General features: G+C 38.7%; 1 pseudogene; it reads right to left on the bottom strand.

Annotated features, from left to right (window-relative positions):
• Positions 1-824: 824 nt before the first annotated feature.
• The window catches only part of LOC110453714, a 30,039-nt pseudogene continuing 12,339 nt past the window's right edge, over positions 825-18,524 (bottom strand).

Below are 18,524 nucleotides of genomic sequence, written 5' to 3'. Positions count from 1 at the left end.
GTTAGTGATTCAAACAGTGTGACGGGAACTGGGTTCTGTAATTGGGTTGGAACACTACAGTAAGTAGATCAGAGGAAACTATCCGCTTCGGGGAAGAGTGCGGGAAGCGCAATTTCAAAAAGCAGAGCATCGTCAGAAAATTAATCAGAATAATTTTTATAAATTGTATACTCACAATATACATGCCTATTAGTTGGCAAACCACAAAATGGCGTCACCACGATATGAATGAAAATGCTAGGGGTCGCTGCCGAAAACATTTGCATATGAATGAGAGGTGAATGAATGACATCCATATAAGGAGAAATCCTATACCATATAAGGACTGAGAGACTATATACGGTCATAGATGGCGTAAGTATCTACTGTGCAATTCCACGTTAAGCAAATTTCGTAGTATGCACGATCCCCTAGACACCTGCGTTACCTAACGCATGTGTCAAAAACAGTAATATTTCGTCGCATGGCAGAACATTCAAATCTCATTGTCGTGTTTTGTAAAGTAAACGTGTTTTGGAAAAAATACACTGGAATTACTGAGTTTAAACTCAGAATATATTTTTTTATATTAAAAATAAGATGCTTTCAAACTAATTTCAGAACCGTGAACATTTGTGTTTATTATTTATGTATTATAAGTCTTATGTGAGTGCGTGATTGCTGTATTGTGTGTAAATGTTTAATTGTCGAAGTGTATGTAATTGTGTTTTGCGTGTGTTGTAAATATTCCTATACAAATTATCATTGTTAAGAGGATATTTTTACCTGATGGTCACAGAACTACAACGGCATAACTTATAAAGGAACAAAAACAACGATTGAGAGAATATTTCGTTTTATTGACATTTAACTAGTAATATCCACCATAGTATTCAGCATACATATTAATAATCAACATCTTTTGAACAAAACATATAATTCAATAACTGACGACATATAATTTGAATCTGAAAACGTGTCGACCACTGTAAAGTCGTGTGTCCATACACGTCTCAGGGATATGTGTAATCATAGTAAACAAAACGTAACTCAAATATATTAATTTAGTCAAATTATTTCATGTTGATTAACAAATTAAATTACATTAATGTAAATAAAACTCGTCACTTTGATACGCGTGGGCAATATTGTATTTTGGACATAAAGGTGGTCCTTTCTTGTAAAACATTGGATAAGGATATGAGTGAAATTTTCTATATTAAAGAAACACGAAACAAAAATAACATTTCCTTGAATAAAATATAAATAAAAGAGCGAATGAGAACAAAAATATAGGAAATATTGATATCGTCGCTATTTGTGTAGAAGGCATCCCCTCCAAACTTGCATTTACAGTATCTAAGCCTACTTCAACACGTGTTTAAAGGTAGACTACGCCCCTTAACATGAGTTTTAGTACACGCCCCCTTAAACACGTGTTTGTAGTAGACGACGCCCCCTGAAACACGTGTTTGTAGTAGACAACGCCGCTTAAACATGTGTTTTAGTAGATGATGCCCCCTTAAACACGTGTTTTCAGTAGATGACGCCCTCTTAAACACGTGTTTTTTAGTAGACGACGCCCCCTTAAACACGTCTTTTGAATAGACTTTGCCCATTTAGCGTGTGCTTGTAGTAGATTACTCCCTCTGAGCACGTGTTTGAAGTAGATTACACCCTCTGAGCACGTGTTTGAAGTAGATTACGCCCTCTGAGCACTTGTTTGTAGTAGAAAATTCACATCACAATATTGTTATTTAAGTCAAGATCGTGTTTTTCATTCTGATCTTATGACCGGAATGAATATAATTCTATTTTATAAGTGTTTCAATACCTATCTTGGGTTACCTTAGCTTAGACATTAGCTCACTTAGCTCATTCTGCTCGGCAAACTTTGCAATCCCTTATCATAGTAATATTATAATAAGATTGAATCATTCCCCCTCCCCTGCCCGACTTCGATCACTTCTGCAAAATAAACATCTGAGGACACGAACGGAAATAGGGCTTCTCCCCGAGGTCCGCTTTCAGAAATGCTGAGAAATTCACAAATCATAACAGAATGCACTTAAAATGTTATTTGGCGAGAAAATATACACGTCCCACAGTAAGAATGATTATCGCTGATTTTTCAGTTATACTAAACAGTAATAAGTAGTTTCAATATAATTATTTGTCAGTACCAAAGACGTTCTTAACGGTCAGCAAATCTCACAAGTGAAAGAGAAATTCTAACATATCAATTAAATATAGTTTGAATCAATTTATGTAACCGCATGTGGTCAAACCAAAATTACCAGTCATATCATTTATATGGCTCATTCGATAAATGGTTATTGGTTTAATAAGCTGTACACTTTGAGGCAAGGTAAAAGTTGAGAACCCTTGTTTTTTAAGTATACCGTCCTACATTACATACACAGAGAAATCATGTGCCCATCGGGATGGTGTTTTGAAGCGTGCAGTGCTTTCTTATATTCCACAGTGTGTATACTATATCTCTCTGCAAAACTAGAAATATATGTCAATACTGCAAATATCGAAAATCAGCGAGAAGCTATTTTCAGTTGAGAAAGTCACGTGATTTTTGGCCTGTACTTGACACTTTTTGACATATTATTGTTCTAGCAGTGTTAAACACACAATAATATATCACTAGTGCACTTGTTCCGTGTATACACTGTCAAATAATAATAAAAAAAACACCTCGTATTCAAACTCTACACTAAATCCTGTTTATGCTATAAATATGTTTATGGCTGCGATAGGACCCACCATTAAGGTTATATACGGCGGGACCTTATCACTTAGTAGTTTCCGAGGGCTACGCTATCATGTTGTCAGTCATTATGGTAGAATTATCCTCAATTAAAAGCCCGGATCAATGGTAGAATGTAAACACCAATTAAAGTAATCATCAGCCAGATTGTCCCTTTCATGCAGTCATTGATCTACGCTCTCTGACCTTCACTGGAAGAGCTTCTCCTCGGCCAAAATCGATAATTGACAACGTCATTTAATTGAAATAAATCTATAGACAAACATTCACTATACACTCATTTCGCTTGCTCCGTGTACTGTTTGTAAAGTTCGGAGTTCCTCTGCATTATATCTAAGCAAGGGCCGAGAAGTCTTTCGAATGAGCCCCGCTCCAGGAAAGCGACCCTCACACGGCCGATAGAGTACACATTGGCAGAGCGGGGTTTGTTGTTTATCAGAGCAAGCTCCCCGAAATATTTTCCTGTGGTATGTCTACCGACTTCCTCTTCATTCCCATCCGGTTTCTCAATGGTCACCCTAATCGTTCCTGACTCTATAAAATACATGCCGTCGGCGTCCTCTCCTTGTTTGATGATTTCCTCCTCGTCTTCGTATGCTCTAGACTGCAAGGCGTCTGCTAGATTCATCCGTTCATACTGTTCCAGAGTTTTAAGAATTGTAACATTTTCTAGAAGTTCTTCGTACATTTTCCGTTTTTTGAACGCACTCCTTAGCACAATTCTGCGGAATGACTTCCGGTCCATTGCCCAAAGCGTACCTTCTGTAACGGCCACGATAGTAGCTGATCTTGGCATGTTATACATTAGCGCCAACTCTCCAAAACTGCCTTTGTTATCAAAACGATGTATTTTCTTTTCCTCTCCATTAGAAGTGACAAACACGTCATAAATGCCACTATCGACAACATAGAAATTGTCCCCATCATCACCTTGGCGTATAATGCCTTCACCGGGACTTACTTCCTTTTCAAACATAGCGTCTAGTACGTCCTGCATTTGTTCAAGTTCTAGACACCTGAAAAGTAAAATTCCACAAATAGCTTCCGTGAGTCTGTCTCTTTGTTCATCCGTTTTTGGATGAATGACTTTGTCCTCTTCGTCGCTATCTTCTTCCGGGTCATACCGTTCGGCGGATACGGACTGGCGCCGAGCGTACCTGTTGGATTTCTGTGATTTGGGTTTGAAGACCTCCTTGTCGGGCTCACCCGAGTTTTCCTCTTCGTCGTCCACAATTACATACATAGGGATTGATTTTGGGCGTCTTTTCTCACGAATTTTCGTAAAATAATCCACAGCGAAGTCGTGCAGATCTAACGGTCTATCGCGCAGAACGGCGACTGTGAAATCCCGTAACAAGTCGCCAAGCCCATCAGGTATTTCTAAACTCATTTTATCTCCTTAAATCTCGTACAGAACGAAATGACCAAAAACCCACTACTGTTTACAGATGTATAGTATTGAACAGTGTTTGTAGACTTAAACAGCAATTTCGACTCTCAATCGCTGTCTTTAATACGCGTATTAGATGTGATAAGAAGACACAAAGCGATTGCCCTGCCGTTCTGTAATACCATTAGCACGGCATTAATATTTGAAGACACTCACGCACAATCTCCGTCATTCGGATCATAAAGCTTATAACGGCCTTTAACTGGCCAATCAAATCCTCTGAAATATTTGCTGCGAAATCAATAGGTTTGCTGGGCTGGTTATTCCGTGAACTTCTGATGAAGAGATTGAAAACTGTAAGTAGTGTATCACACGTCAGGATGTCGTCTGCTCATAGTCGCAATCTGAAAGTAGTCAGGAAAATAGAATGAGGTTTTAGTACCGTTCACATACCCATACATAATAGGTTCAATATACATGTACAACACATAATGAAAACCCTTGTAAGGCTGGCAGACAACATAGATATTCTAATGGCTTATACAATTATTATTAGGCTTCCTAAATTGAAAAGCAATTAAGTGCATGTAATTATTTTATCATTTTGTAAAACAATAACCGTAGAACTAATTCAAAACGTAATTGATTTTCAGAATGCGTACGTTTATGGCAGCAATACAAGAGTCTGTGATACACGGATTAGCGGGGAAGTGGCACTTCCGGGGTGATTCACAGTAACACAAAATACTACCCAAATCCAGTACAAGGAGATTCTTCCCTTGAGCAGCCAATTTCCTTAACTAAATTAAACTATATTGGTGGACAAAGCCCGGTGGTTAACCAGCCGAGGAACACGCGAGCAGTGGTACTTTTCGTGGTCTACCATTCCCGTCACTTTCCGGTATTACTACAAGCAGATTTATGGATTAACAGTAAATGGCACTCGAGAGAGGTCTCGAGACTAACGGGGCTCGTACACGTAACTCAATCAGCACGTTAGGTGAAGCAGGGTCTAAAATAAAACAGGGATTACAATACACGTTAATGTCTCCACTTACTGTAGCTTACACTTTAACTAAATCAAGTGGTAAGAGAGCAGACACAGGGGCTCGATATTCTCATAATCTTATAGTTTGGCATACTTACTATACATTAAGTGCAAGTAAGAGTAATCTTATTAGTAATTTACCCTATGAGATTAAAAGAAATAATTCTACAACAATATTTACAAGCTGTTGGTTATGACATTGTAAACCAAATACAAATGACACCCATCTGGTGTTTTTTCTCCAACGTACACAAAATATTATTAATCAGCGTTACTATTCCATGTACTTCTTTCCTTCATTAATTTTCATGTGTTAATGTGAAGATAAAAGTTATCNACATTTATTATAGGGTACTTGTACGTCTATTATAGGGTACTTGTACGTCTATTATAGGGTACTTGTGCGTTTATTAGGGTACTGTACATTTATTATAGGGTACTTGTACGTCTATTATAGGGTACTTGTACGTCTATTATAGGGTACNATGATACTGCAAATATAGCCATATACACTATATCTATGAAAGTGATGGGGTTTCCCGGACTTAAAAAATACTTTCAACACTTTCCCATCCGAGGACCAACTTTTGAATAAACTTTTTGTGATGTAATCTGCAAAAACAAATCGTATTACGGAAAAGTGGTCCTCCTTTGGGAAAGTGCTCAAAATAATGAAAAACAGGAGTGATCAAGTTTCTCTAACTGCGACCGGTGTTTCTCGGGTTAAATAAGTTTGTAATTGCCAATATCTATATGTTCTATGTAGCTGAATGTGTAACGCAGTTTACTTGCGACTGGAAAATAAACGGTGCAGGTTCGAATCCTCCTTCAGTTACTTTTTTTTTAAATATTTAGGCATGTGATCATTTTCCTTAATAAGGCAATAGTGTTTTTTTTTTAAATCGATGGAAAATTTTGTTTTCATTTTCATAACATACCTATAGATTTATCAGTTCTGTTAGTAATAATTTCTTTATTATTTAGTGCGACATACTTTTATCGAAGCATGTCTACAAATCCCTGTACACGTTTACAGTATAGCTACGCTTTGTAGGTAAGACTATTTTTGATGAAATTTATGAGTTGTTTTACCCTCCAACTGGCAATAGTAATAATATCAAGTGCTTAAACACCAACAAATAATGCCGAAATACCAAATATGTGGTCTATTTACAATTATCTATTCTTAGACACGGGATTCCGATATTGCTACCTGTATAAAAATACCTGAGGACGCCTCATAACAGTGCACGGTTGGATGCGCGCACTAGCGTAACATAGCTTTGGGGAAATAGGCATAGCAACCATATGACTTTATTCCCTAATATTAATTGTACATGTAAGTTTATCTATTATAGGGTACTTGTACATTTATTAGAGGATACTTGTGCGGTTATTATAGGGTACTTGTACGTTTATTAGGGTACTGTACATTTATTAAAGGGTACTTGTACATTTATTAGAGGATACTTGTGCGGTTATTATAGGGTCCTTGTACGTTTATTAGGGTACTGTACATTTATTATAGGGTACTTGTATGCTTATTAGAGGATACTTGTGCGGTTATTATAGGGTACTTGTGCGTTTATTAAAGGGTACTTGTGCGTTTAATAGGGTACTGTACATTTATTATAGGGTACTTGTACGCTTATTATAGGATACTTGTGCGGTTATTATAGGGTACTTGTACGCTTATTATAGGGTACTTGTGCGTTTATTAAAGGGTACTTGTGCGTTTAATAGTGTACTGTACATTTATTATAGGGTACTTGTACGCTTATTATATAGTACTTGTATGTTTATTAGGGTACTGTAAATTTATTATAGGTTACTTGTACGCTTATTATAGGGTACTTGTACGCTTATTATATGGTACTTGTAGGTTTATTAGGGTACTCGTACGTTCATTATAGGGTACTTGTGCGTTTATTATAGGGTACTTGTACGTTTATTATAGGGTACTTGTACGCTTATTATAGGATACTTGTGCGTTTATTAAAGGGTACTTGTACATTTATTATAGGGTACTTGTTCGCTTATTATAGGGTAATTGTAGGTTTATTAGGGTACTCGTACGTTTATTATAGGGTACTTGTACGCTTATTATAGGGTACTTGTACGCTTATTATAGGGTACTTGTACGCTTATTATAGTGTACTTGTACGCTTATTAGAGGGTACTTGTACGCTTATTATAGGGTACTTTAACGTTTAATAGTGTTCTGTACATTTATTATAGGGTACTTGTTCGCTAATTATAGGGTACTTGTAGGTTTATTAGGGTACTTGTACGCTTATTATAGGGTACTTGTACGTTTAATAGGGTGCTGTACATTTATTATAGGGAACTTGTACGCTTATTATAGGGTATTTGTACGTTTAATAGGGTGCTGTACATTTATTATAGGGTACTTGTACGTTTATTAGGGTACTGTACATTTATTATAGGGTACTTGTTCGCTTATTATAGGGTACTTGTAGGTTTATTAGGGTACTCGTACGTTTATTATAGGAAAAATGTACGGTTATTATAGGGTATTTGTACGTTTATTATAGGGTACATGTACGTCTAGTATAGGGTACTTTTGCGTTTATGAGGGTACTTGTGCGTTTATGAGGGTACTGTACATTTATTATAGGGTACTTGTATGTTTAATATAGGTTACTCGTACGCTTATTATAGGGTACTTGTAGGTTTATTAGGGTACTTGTAGGTTTATTATAAGGTACTTGTACGTTTATTATAGGGTATTTGTACGTTTATTATAGGGTACCTTTACGCTTATTATAGGGTACTTGTACGTTTATTATAGGGTACTTGAACGTTTATTATAGGGTACTTGTAAGCTTATTATAGGGTACTTGTAGGTTTATTAGGGTACTCGTACGTTTATTATAGGAAACTTGTTCACTTATTACAGGGCATTTGTACGTTTATTATAGGGTACTTGTACGTTTGTTAGGGTACTTGTACGCTTATTATAGGGCACTTGTACGCTTATCATAGGGTATTGTACATGTACGTATATTATAGGTTACTTGTACGTTTATTAGGGTACTTGTACATTTATTAGGATACTTGAACGTTTCTTTGTCCACCTTCATCTGTATGTACTTTTATTACATGTATGGTACAGTATATGTACAGTTATGTAGGTTTATTAATATGCATGTGTTCTTTTATTTCATTGACGGCTGTTCCATTACAAGACTTGCATACTCAAATGTTAAATAACATTTGCCTTATAATACGTGGTGTGATGAGGACGCGCAATTATTGAACAGCATTACGTTCACACGTGAGTTACAGTCTGTTATTCCGAATACGTGTCACGTGTATACAAACGACGTCTGTCGCCGACTTAGTGTTGTGCAGCAATTAAGTGTTACCGCCATGGTGCTTATAAAACCTCTTTATCGACAGCACGAGACCGGTCATAACTCAATCACTGACCAGTCATATGCACGTGGTCCCCGGGGGTGCGGCGTGTTGGTACGTATCGACTGTGTAATTACTCGTTGATAACCACAGAGATTTGGTGAAGTTGATGTTGTCTGGTGTTTTCTGCCAGTGGCGTAACGTACCTTGTATACAGAAGCATACACTAAAATGGTCAATAAGATTATTATTATTAATAAGATATTTTAAATTCATTTATTTTTATGATTGAATAGACCGTCCGTATCAATCATGAAAAGGAAAATACTAAAATCTGCTTGAACATTTTAGTCTGTTAAAATAGTACTGCAATAGTATGTCTATACACATTGAAAAACTCGAAGGGTTATGTAAATCATGAACTACTTATTTAAGTACAAAATTCAGCATTATTCATATAAAAAGTCGGGTTTCGCCTGTTAATAATCAGACTAAAAGGAGTCCCCAGAATACGAGAGATTGCGTCTAGGGCCTAGAAGAACTTGTTCCGGTGCTACGCCTCGGACGCTAACCCTGTAAGCATACACGAACAAGGATTTGCTACGAACAAGAACATGGTGCTGCAGCACGACAATGGTTCCGGTCAGTTTGCCTATAACATCATATTTGATTAAGCATATTGTCACAATATCAAAATTGATAATGTAGGCAGCACGACTTTGGTTCCGGTCAGTTTGCGCATAACATCATATTTGATTAAGCATTGTCACAATATCAAAATTGATAATGTAGGTTAAACAGCTTCGAAATAAAGGTAAGATGAACTAATGATCTGGGTTCACTACTGCATATTTCATTCTGACAGAAAATATTAGAGATAGCAGTATTAACACCAACTAAAGACGACGAATGGAGCGCCCCACAAACGGTTATATGAGTATCGAACTACCTTCTGTCGGCATTCCTAAGCAACATAATATGAAAATATCAACGTGGCTTGGTTTTCTCTGGGTGGCATTAAATTTCCTATGCATTGTCGCATAAGGAGAATACAGATATAGCGACCGTTACTACCCGAGTTAACACCACAGTCTGTGCTAGGTCAATAATATGTAGCTCCTACATGTACATTAAGCTATCTCGAGAACACACCGCCATCCGTACTTTGTATCACAGGGACCTGCGAATTTGTTACACTTATACATTGACTTAAGCTAAGGTGTTCAGAGTAATTTTACAAGTTTAAAAGGTTTCGATTAACTTTCCGTAAAAAATGCCACCCCCAATAATGAGAAAGGAAATCTCTCGATGTTTGAAAAATCGACCCCTATCTAACTTTCTTGCCACAAATCAACATTTCTAGTTGATGTACAAAAAAATATTAGTACCATTGGAAAGACACATTTTTGTTTAAAACCTCCTATATGCACGTTAAATGTTATTTCCCTTCCGCGGACATGATCTCCGTTCATGAGGTTGACGTCAGCCACGTGCCTAAAAAGGTGGTGTTGATTGGCTGGTTATTTTAGGAAAAAAATGGCGGCGCTTTTCGGAATCACACCAGCCAATCACACCACATGTTGCGGTACCTGGCTGACGTCAAACCTCATGAATATGGAAAAAAATGGTTCTTTGACTGCGAAAAACTGTGAAACTCTTGTATATATCATCATTGGGGCGGCATTTTTACGGAAAATTGATCTAAACCCTTGAAACCCGTTAAATTACTCTGAACACCATAATTTAGGTCCAAATATAGCTGTAACACATTCTTAGGTGTCCTTGTGCTTTGTATCTGTACACAGAGTTACTCCCCGAACTCACCCCGCCGTCCGTATTATGTACACATGTATTCTACACTGAGCCTTCCCAAGCTTCAGGCGATTTGGAAGCTGAGTGTGACAGTTGAAATATTAATGTAACTTGCTTGATGTAATGGTCAGGATCGATGAATTGACAATTGAATGGGATTTTGACTGTTTGTATACATGTGTTGCGAATTACAGGTTCACAATCAGCTGTTCCTTAATAACCATCGAAATCAACTAGACGCTTCAAGAGTAGATACATGTTTATATAGATTCAAGATAAACGTTCTAATGATACTATTTGTGTAAAAAGGGGCGCCAAGGTCTTCTAGCGGCTGATTATAAAAAGCAGACTCCCTAAGTAAACGGCAATGACGTATACCTCTATAGGTACTGGATGATAAAAGTGCCAGTAAGGATATAGACGTACCTGAATCAAGTTTTCTGTAGCTTACGGGGATACATGTACACTATTGTAGTACTCTATTGGCTAGTGAGTGCTGCAGTGATATGTATGCACATGATAACTTTCAGTAGAGAAAGTACGGAGATAGATGTGCCAGATCACGACTTCCCTTCTCCCGTATCTTGGTCGTGTGAGATCGGAACATTACATTCTAAATATATTACCTAAACAACGGTTCTACTCATTGTCACGAGAAAGCGTCCGATAGCACACGGTGCTTGACGATCAGCGCTATAGGAGACCACTCAATCATTTAGGGGTTGAATTGCTCTACTGCGGCGGAAGTGAGTGCGAAGTAAGTGCTGAGTAAGTGATAATTTTGGTGAGTGTACACTTCAGAAAATCTTTTGCACTTTCTTATATCGAATAGAACCATGTTTGATTTCATCAGTATAACATAAATATGATTATTTGATATTTTCATTAAATTATTACATCGGATGAACAGTAACGGTTAGCTCCGCCGTATGAAGTTTCTCCCGCAAGGTTTTAATATCTTCGCTACATCAGTAGTAATGTAATTTAACTGCTGATCTGCCTGTGGATAACTAAGAGTACATAACGTCATTTTCGGTGCAATATCCCTGTAGACTATAAACATGTTATCTGTCATAATGTTGATATGTTGTCTCATTTATCGACAATGTTGTATAGATGAGTCACTTTCCGTATTCGGCAGATAAAGTAACCAGCAGATAGCAAATTTCAACAAAACGTATTTCGAAGTCAAAATCGATAAAACTTAGGAAAAAATATAAACAGAGCAAAGATTTACACGCAGACCTTTCACAAAGGACAACGATAATCAGACCAGGCGTTCCGGAAGGATAAGCGTCTTTTGCTTCATCGACAACCTCCGCCATGTAAATCAAAGTCAAATTCAAGGAAGCCACTTCCTCAGGGCGACGAAACATTAAAGCGAAATCAATTATCACATCACAAAATGAAATACCAGGTACCGTTTTTCTCTATGAAATCATAACGGCGACCACAAAACTAGCATTAGTCTTCAATAATCTGCATAAAAATGACCCCGAGGTAACACATAATTTTGTTCGAGGGACGCGTACAGAGGTGAATGGAACGTAGGGCATGGAACCATAGAGCATGTTGGCTACAGTCCGAATATGACCAAATGGATAGCGAACTAGACTGGGTCAATCGCTGGACCTGGTACATGTACAATAAAAATCAGACGTTCGTCTAGGGTTCAGAAGTCCTGTGTTCGGACTATTGTGACCAAAAGCAATTACACTACACGGGCCGGCGATTACACTTCACGGACGTGTAATGTATATGGTAGGACACACAACAAGGGCAATGCACATTCACTAAAATGGGCGGTCACACAACACGGGCAATGCACATTCACTAACAGGGCGGTCACACAACATGGGTAATGCACATTCACTAACAGGGCGGTCAAACAACACGGGCAATGCACATTCACTAACACTGGCGGTCACACAACACGGGTAATGCACATTCACTAACAGGGCGGTCACACAACACGGGTAATGCACATTCACTAACACTGGCGGTCACACAACTCGAGCAATGCACTTTCACTAACATGGGGGGTCACACAACACGGGCAATGTATAATTCATTAACATGGGCGGTCACACAACACGGGCAATGCACATTCACTAACAGGGCGGTCAAACAACACGGACAATGCACATTCACTAACATGGGCGGTCACACAACACAGGCAATGCACATCCACTAACAGGGCGGTCACACAACACGGGCGATGCACATTCACTAACAGGGCGGTCACACAACATGGGTAATGCACATTCACTAACAGGGCGGTCAAACAACACGGACAATGCACATTCACTAACATGGGCGGGCACACAACACGGGCAATGCACATTCACTAACACGGGCGGTCACACAACACGGGTAATGCACATTCAGTAACAGGGCGGTCACACAACACGGGCAATGCACATTCATTAACATGGGCGGTCACACAACACGGGCAACGTACATCCACTAACAGGGCGGTCACACAACACGAGCAATGTACATTCACTAACATGGGCGGTCACACAACACGGGTAATGCACATTCATTAACAGGGCGGACACACAACACGGGCAAGGCACATTCACTAACAGGGCGGTCACACAACACGGACAATGCACATTCACTAACATGGGCGGTCACACAACACAGGCAATGCACATCCACTAACAGGGCGGTCACACAACACGGGCAATGTACATTCACTAACATGGGCGGTCACACAACGCGGGCAATGCACTTTCACTAACATGGGGGGTCACACAACCCGGGCAATGTATAATTCATTAACATGGGCGGTCACACAACACGGGCAATGCACATCCACTAACAGGGCGGTCACACAACACGGGAAAAGCACATTCACTAACAGGGCGGTCACACAACACGGACAATGCACATTCACTAACATGGGCGGGCACACAACACGGGCAATGCACATTCACTAACACGGGCGGTCACACAACTCGGGCAATGTACATTCATTAACAGGGCGGTCACACAACACGGGCAATGCACATTCACTAACAGGGAGGTCACACAACACGAGCAATGCACATTCACTAACATGGGGGGTCACACAACACGAGCAATGCACATTCACTAACATGGGGGGGTCACACAACACGGGCAATGTACATTCACTAACAGGGCGGTCACACAACACGGGCAATGCACATTCATTAACATGGGCGGTCACACAACACGGGCAATGCAGGTTCACTTATATCGGCGGTCACATCACACGGGCAATGCACATTAATTAAGCAATGAACGCATTATAGCGGTTCATTGTTTTCTATCGGTTGCCAATACACCTCCGCATATACCAAATGTGTTCTGTATATACGATATCAACACCTGCGAAACTCGTTATCAACCCCGTTGGCGAGAGAAACCCATTCATAAAATCAATTTATTTTGCGAATTATACGAGTGACATATAATTGATGTCTGAAGTTGACAGTACGCGTTTTCAATGAAGTGGAATGATATTTGTTTATGAATATACAGTGTATATTGTTCACCAAAAACACATTACCGCTGAACTGTGCCATAAACGCCATATTCAATGGCTAACATCGATACACAATCGAGATATAAAGAGAATCGGAACAGCACAGGTACTGGTCTAAGAAAAAACATACATTTCATATTAAAGGGACATCAAAAGAAACACAGATTGAACGTTAAAGGAATATAAGATTGACTTATTATCACTGGACGATGCCCTGAATACCAAGTGAGTAGACAATGGATTATTTTAATCACAAGCCTTCCAACGATGCTCTTACCGCTATGACCGATGTTTGAAACCTGTAGTGGTCTATTTGAAGGAAATGATTGCAAATGTTCGACCAATATTCCATTGTGAGCATTTTAAAAGTATTCGGTGCTTCGTCTCGGTTCATAGCTGTCGTGTGGTGTTGACAAGTTGATTTTCTATTGAGTGTCAACATCGCATTTGAGGACAACAAGGCGGGACTTATGCTAACCTCTTCAAAATTTAACAACAGGTGTTTTCATACACGGTCACTTGGGAATCAGAAATTCAAAAATGTCCGCGTACCACATATTGTAAAGGAACGAGAAATATCTCCCCTATGCACTTTAAAAAAAAAGGGTGGTTAAGGTAAAGGGTACAATTGCATCAGTTATAAACACGAAGAAGAGTTCCACTAAAGAGTTTTGGACTTGGAGTAGTCTCCCTTCTATATAGAAGATGAAGCAAAGCAAAAGACGTATGCTGGTTTATATCTTTGCAGTGTGAAGGTCATGTGTTCGACCCCTGCAGTTTTTTGTTTTCTGTTTTATCTTTTATATTCAGACTTTGTAAAATGCGTCACTACATGTGACTTTTATGGAATATTTTTTGAGAAGGATCAAAACAAATCCTCCACAATAGTGGCAATGGTAATACTATAGTTTAACTTACCCTTACCCCACCGTGATTGTACAATGATTTGTTCTGGTTTGGGCAGACAGCAACAGTAGATTTGGATACAAGGTTTGTCTCAAAAGACAATAAGTCTGAGGTCAGATGTTTTAAGGATTACTGTAAAAGGAGGGTGCAAATTTTCAAAAAAATATAAGTCTTTGGAGCAAGCGGCTCCAATAAAGGTCAAGTCATGTGCTCGCCCTCTATAGACTGTAGAGGATCAGCAAATAGGAGGCTGAAATTACACGTAATAACGTGAGATCTTCGTTTTTGTGGGCTATATAATGATGAATAATGTTATCTGCAAGCATTTACTAGTGTACATTCGTACTTCTAAGGATAATGTCTCTTTAAAGAATTACGATAAAAAACGCTATACAGGGGTCAGTCGTACAGGGGTCAGTCGTACAGCATCCTTTCACTTCATTGTTAAAATACATCATGATTAGAAAAAGATTTAAAACAAACGATTCTCTGATAGCGCAGGGTAAGATGGAGTCCGCATGCCAGTGCACGTTCATGGCGCTGATTTACAGCCTCACGTGCTGCCTGTATCCCGGGGGGATGATAATAAGAATTCAATAAAACTGAAAACTGATACAAATGTGTAAATCTAACGAAACAGATTTGGCACAACGTGTTCAGGGGAAAACACAACACGTGCGCGAATCTTCCGGGACTGGAATATCACCTCGGATTAATTGTACATGTACATTGTTGGACAATTTTCATAACATTGATCTTTTTTTAGAGTTTCTTTCCTTTGAATCATACACGAGTAAATATAGTCATGTAATACGAATTTCGGTTTGAAACTGTACACATTGAAATAAGTTCCTGATACATCAATGTTTTCTATGAAAACAATATAACACCAGTTCAAAAAGACCAAATGAAACATGGACTTTAAAAAGTCCTTGAAAGTTGTTGCTGAGATTTCAATCCAGTCATGGTTACTTAAATGTCGTTCACAAGATTGCATCAAACGAGTCAAGATTTTAACAGAAGAGACTTACAACTTACAACCGGTTTCATTTTGTTTCATAGACATTAACGTCGAGAAGGTCATGATCAAGTAACAAATGCTCCAATGGGAACCTGGTCATGTTCTCTCAAAACTAGTTTTATTTTCAAACCTTTAATGGAACCAAGCTACGGTCTCGTGAGCTAGTTCAAGAAAGAGTTCAGAGGATCCGTACACGATCGTGACACATTTAAACTAATTCCAAATTTGTCAACCGAGACATTGACCCTACCCGTGCCTCTCGTTTAATAACTAGTATCATTGTGATATGACCAAATCAGTTTAAAAGTAGACACTTGAGAAAGGTGTTTCTAAATTATTTTCAAAGATTTTTCAACAGACATATGCCTATGCTATTGGTCCAAAAACTTAAATATAGTAACAAAGAAAATAAATTGTCAAGACAAGAATGAAGGCGTGAATGATCTGGTAATGCGAGGTTCCGAAGGTCAAGGCCGATGCTTACTCGAGTAACCAGACGCACTTTTCATTGGGAATCGACTCAGCCAACCATGGCTTGCAATGTGACAGGGTCTTATATACAGTAAAACGTCAGAAAACGCTAAAGTGTAACGAACGTCGCTCTGTAATAGAAAGCCGATAATGGAAACCAGTGTAGTGTATAGCCAGTTGATAAAACGGTAATTTGGCTTCAATTAATGCAAACTAACTCTGAACACACTACAACAGAACTGGGTTTGTGCATCTAACAGTAAGAAGACACAATTTGTCAAAATGTCGTGTTAGGAGGTGGCTTGACTAAATCGTGGATCAAGTATTGGCGAACAAACTCGAAAGCTTTCGATATCCGTCACTCTCACTGGAGATTGATAGTCGCAAAACACGCGCTACTGACTAATAAGGAGTCAAAATGTCTCCGACCTGATTTACAGTAACTTAAGAATCCATAGATACAATGTAGTATTACTTCTCTTGACACGATTTTGCCCAGAATCTCATAATCGGTATCGTAGCCGATAATCCTATCAGCCTTATTTAAGGTTTGAAATCCATCTGTTAACAGTGCATGCCACACAATTCCATTCAAACATATTCCATGATCGAGAATATATTGGAACGGAACTGTGTAGCATACATGTTAACAGATGCATTTCAATCCTTAAATTAACTTCAAAACGAACGGAAACAATATTATTTTATTGTTCTTTGTGGTCTTATTCGGCTCAAAGTACATTTTAAACGAACTGTTTCTCCAAATGGCGGAACGGTCATTTTGGCAGGAAAAATATATTTGCTTTTTATGAATACCAGTTCCGTCAGCTAGCAAATGTCAATCGGAAGCAACTCGGAATGTCCGTCATAATTTGAATTTGATTGATCTTCGATTATTCAAACAGTTTGACGGAAAGACCCGAACAGTTTCCGATTGGAAAACATTCACGTGTAATGGTTCTTGCTGATGTCGGATTAGAACAACATTTTCGGTTAGTAGGTTTATGAAATTGACAATGTAAAAGAAATGTTACTATCTAAAACAATACGCATCTACATATGTACGCATGTATACATACAACTACCACGAATGTACTTATGTTCTGATACAGGTACGTTTACCTGTCCCATGTGTCCGCGGCTATTGTGATAATAAAGTGTACAAGTTACGAACAGCTACATCTGTTGATGGAGAAGGACCCCGACTGGTTCATTTCAACAAATGTCAGAATGATGCCACGTTATTTGGTATTGGTTAGGGGAAGACTTGACAGAAGACCTTGAAGTCTCTCCTTGTAATAGAAAAAGTCGTGTGATTAAAGGAAAAAACTGCACAGAAATCTGTCGGTTAATGATGCTTTAATGATGAGTAATTAAAACAAATGACATAAGGAAACACCCAACTCCAAACGATTGTGTAATCTTAGTCCGAATATCCATCAGCATTACCTGTCAGTATAAAACAACAAGCCTCAATTGCAAGTATCCTAGCTCTGAATGACATTAAACCCGATATCATCGAAATATTCTGATCCACGTCAAATCTCCACAACGCTTTATATTCTAAAACACTGGGCTTGTGTTCCCAAGCGCCGCCGTGACATAATCTAGTCGTTTGCGGAGGTTTAAGCCGTATATTTGGCGATCAAATCTGTCTTCATTCTAGCGTGATTAATTCTCGTGTCTGCCGCGTGACCGGAGAAAGCCGCCACTAAATATGCTCTTCTTAAACCGTATTACATGAAAATGATTTATTCTTTAACTTGATATAGATCCAACAATAGTCGTCAGTATTATGTGAGGCCCCCGTCGGCCGATCTAGGACTGCCCTGGTGCACTTCCGGTTATATATTAATTGCTAGTGTCGTACGCCTTCAGTTCCTTAATTATGCGGCTGGGCGGAAATGCGACATCGATTGTTATGTCTAATGGGTTCCTGACTGTCATTCAATTGAAAAGTAACATTCTATTTGATGGTGTCGCTTTATCAGTCGTCGATATAAAAGCGATATGTTGTTTCATGCGGATATTTGGTTTCCGCGCAATTACGCCTCTAAAGTGATCAATGGTTTAGTGCTGACGTACAAGGGTGGAATCTAATACCCGGGGACTAGTAAAAATCACGATAAATACTGTAAACAATGGCGTTACACCACAGAAACTGCACGCCGTTCTCTACAGCCCTTAGTTACAGGGTATACACACTGTAGTATGATAATCCGACCA

The sequence above is a fragment of the Mizuhopecten yessoensis genome, unplaced genomic scaffold, assembly GCF_002113885.1.
Source record: "Mizuhopecten yessoensis strain PY_sf001 unplaced genomic scaffold, ASM211388v2 scaffold893, whole genome shotgun sequence".
Classification (NCBI taxonomy): domain Eukaryota; kingdom Metazoa; phylum Mollusca; class Bivalvia; order Pectinida; family Pectinidae; genus Mizuhopecten; species Mizuhopecten yessoensis.
The sequence above is the reverse complement of the archived record's forward strand: the minus strand, read 5'-3'. Positions and strand labels throughout refer to the sequence as shown.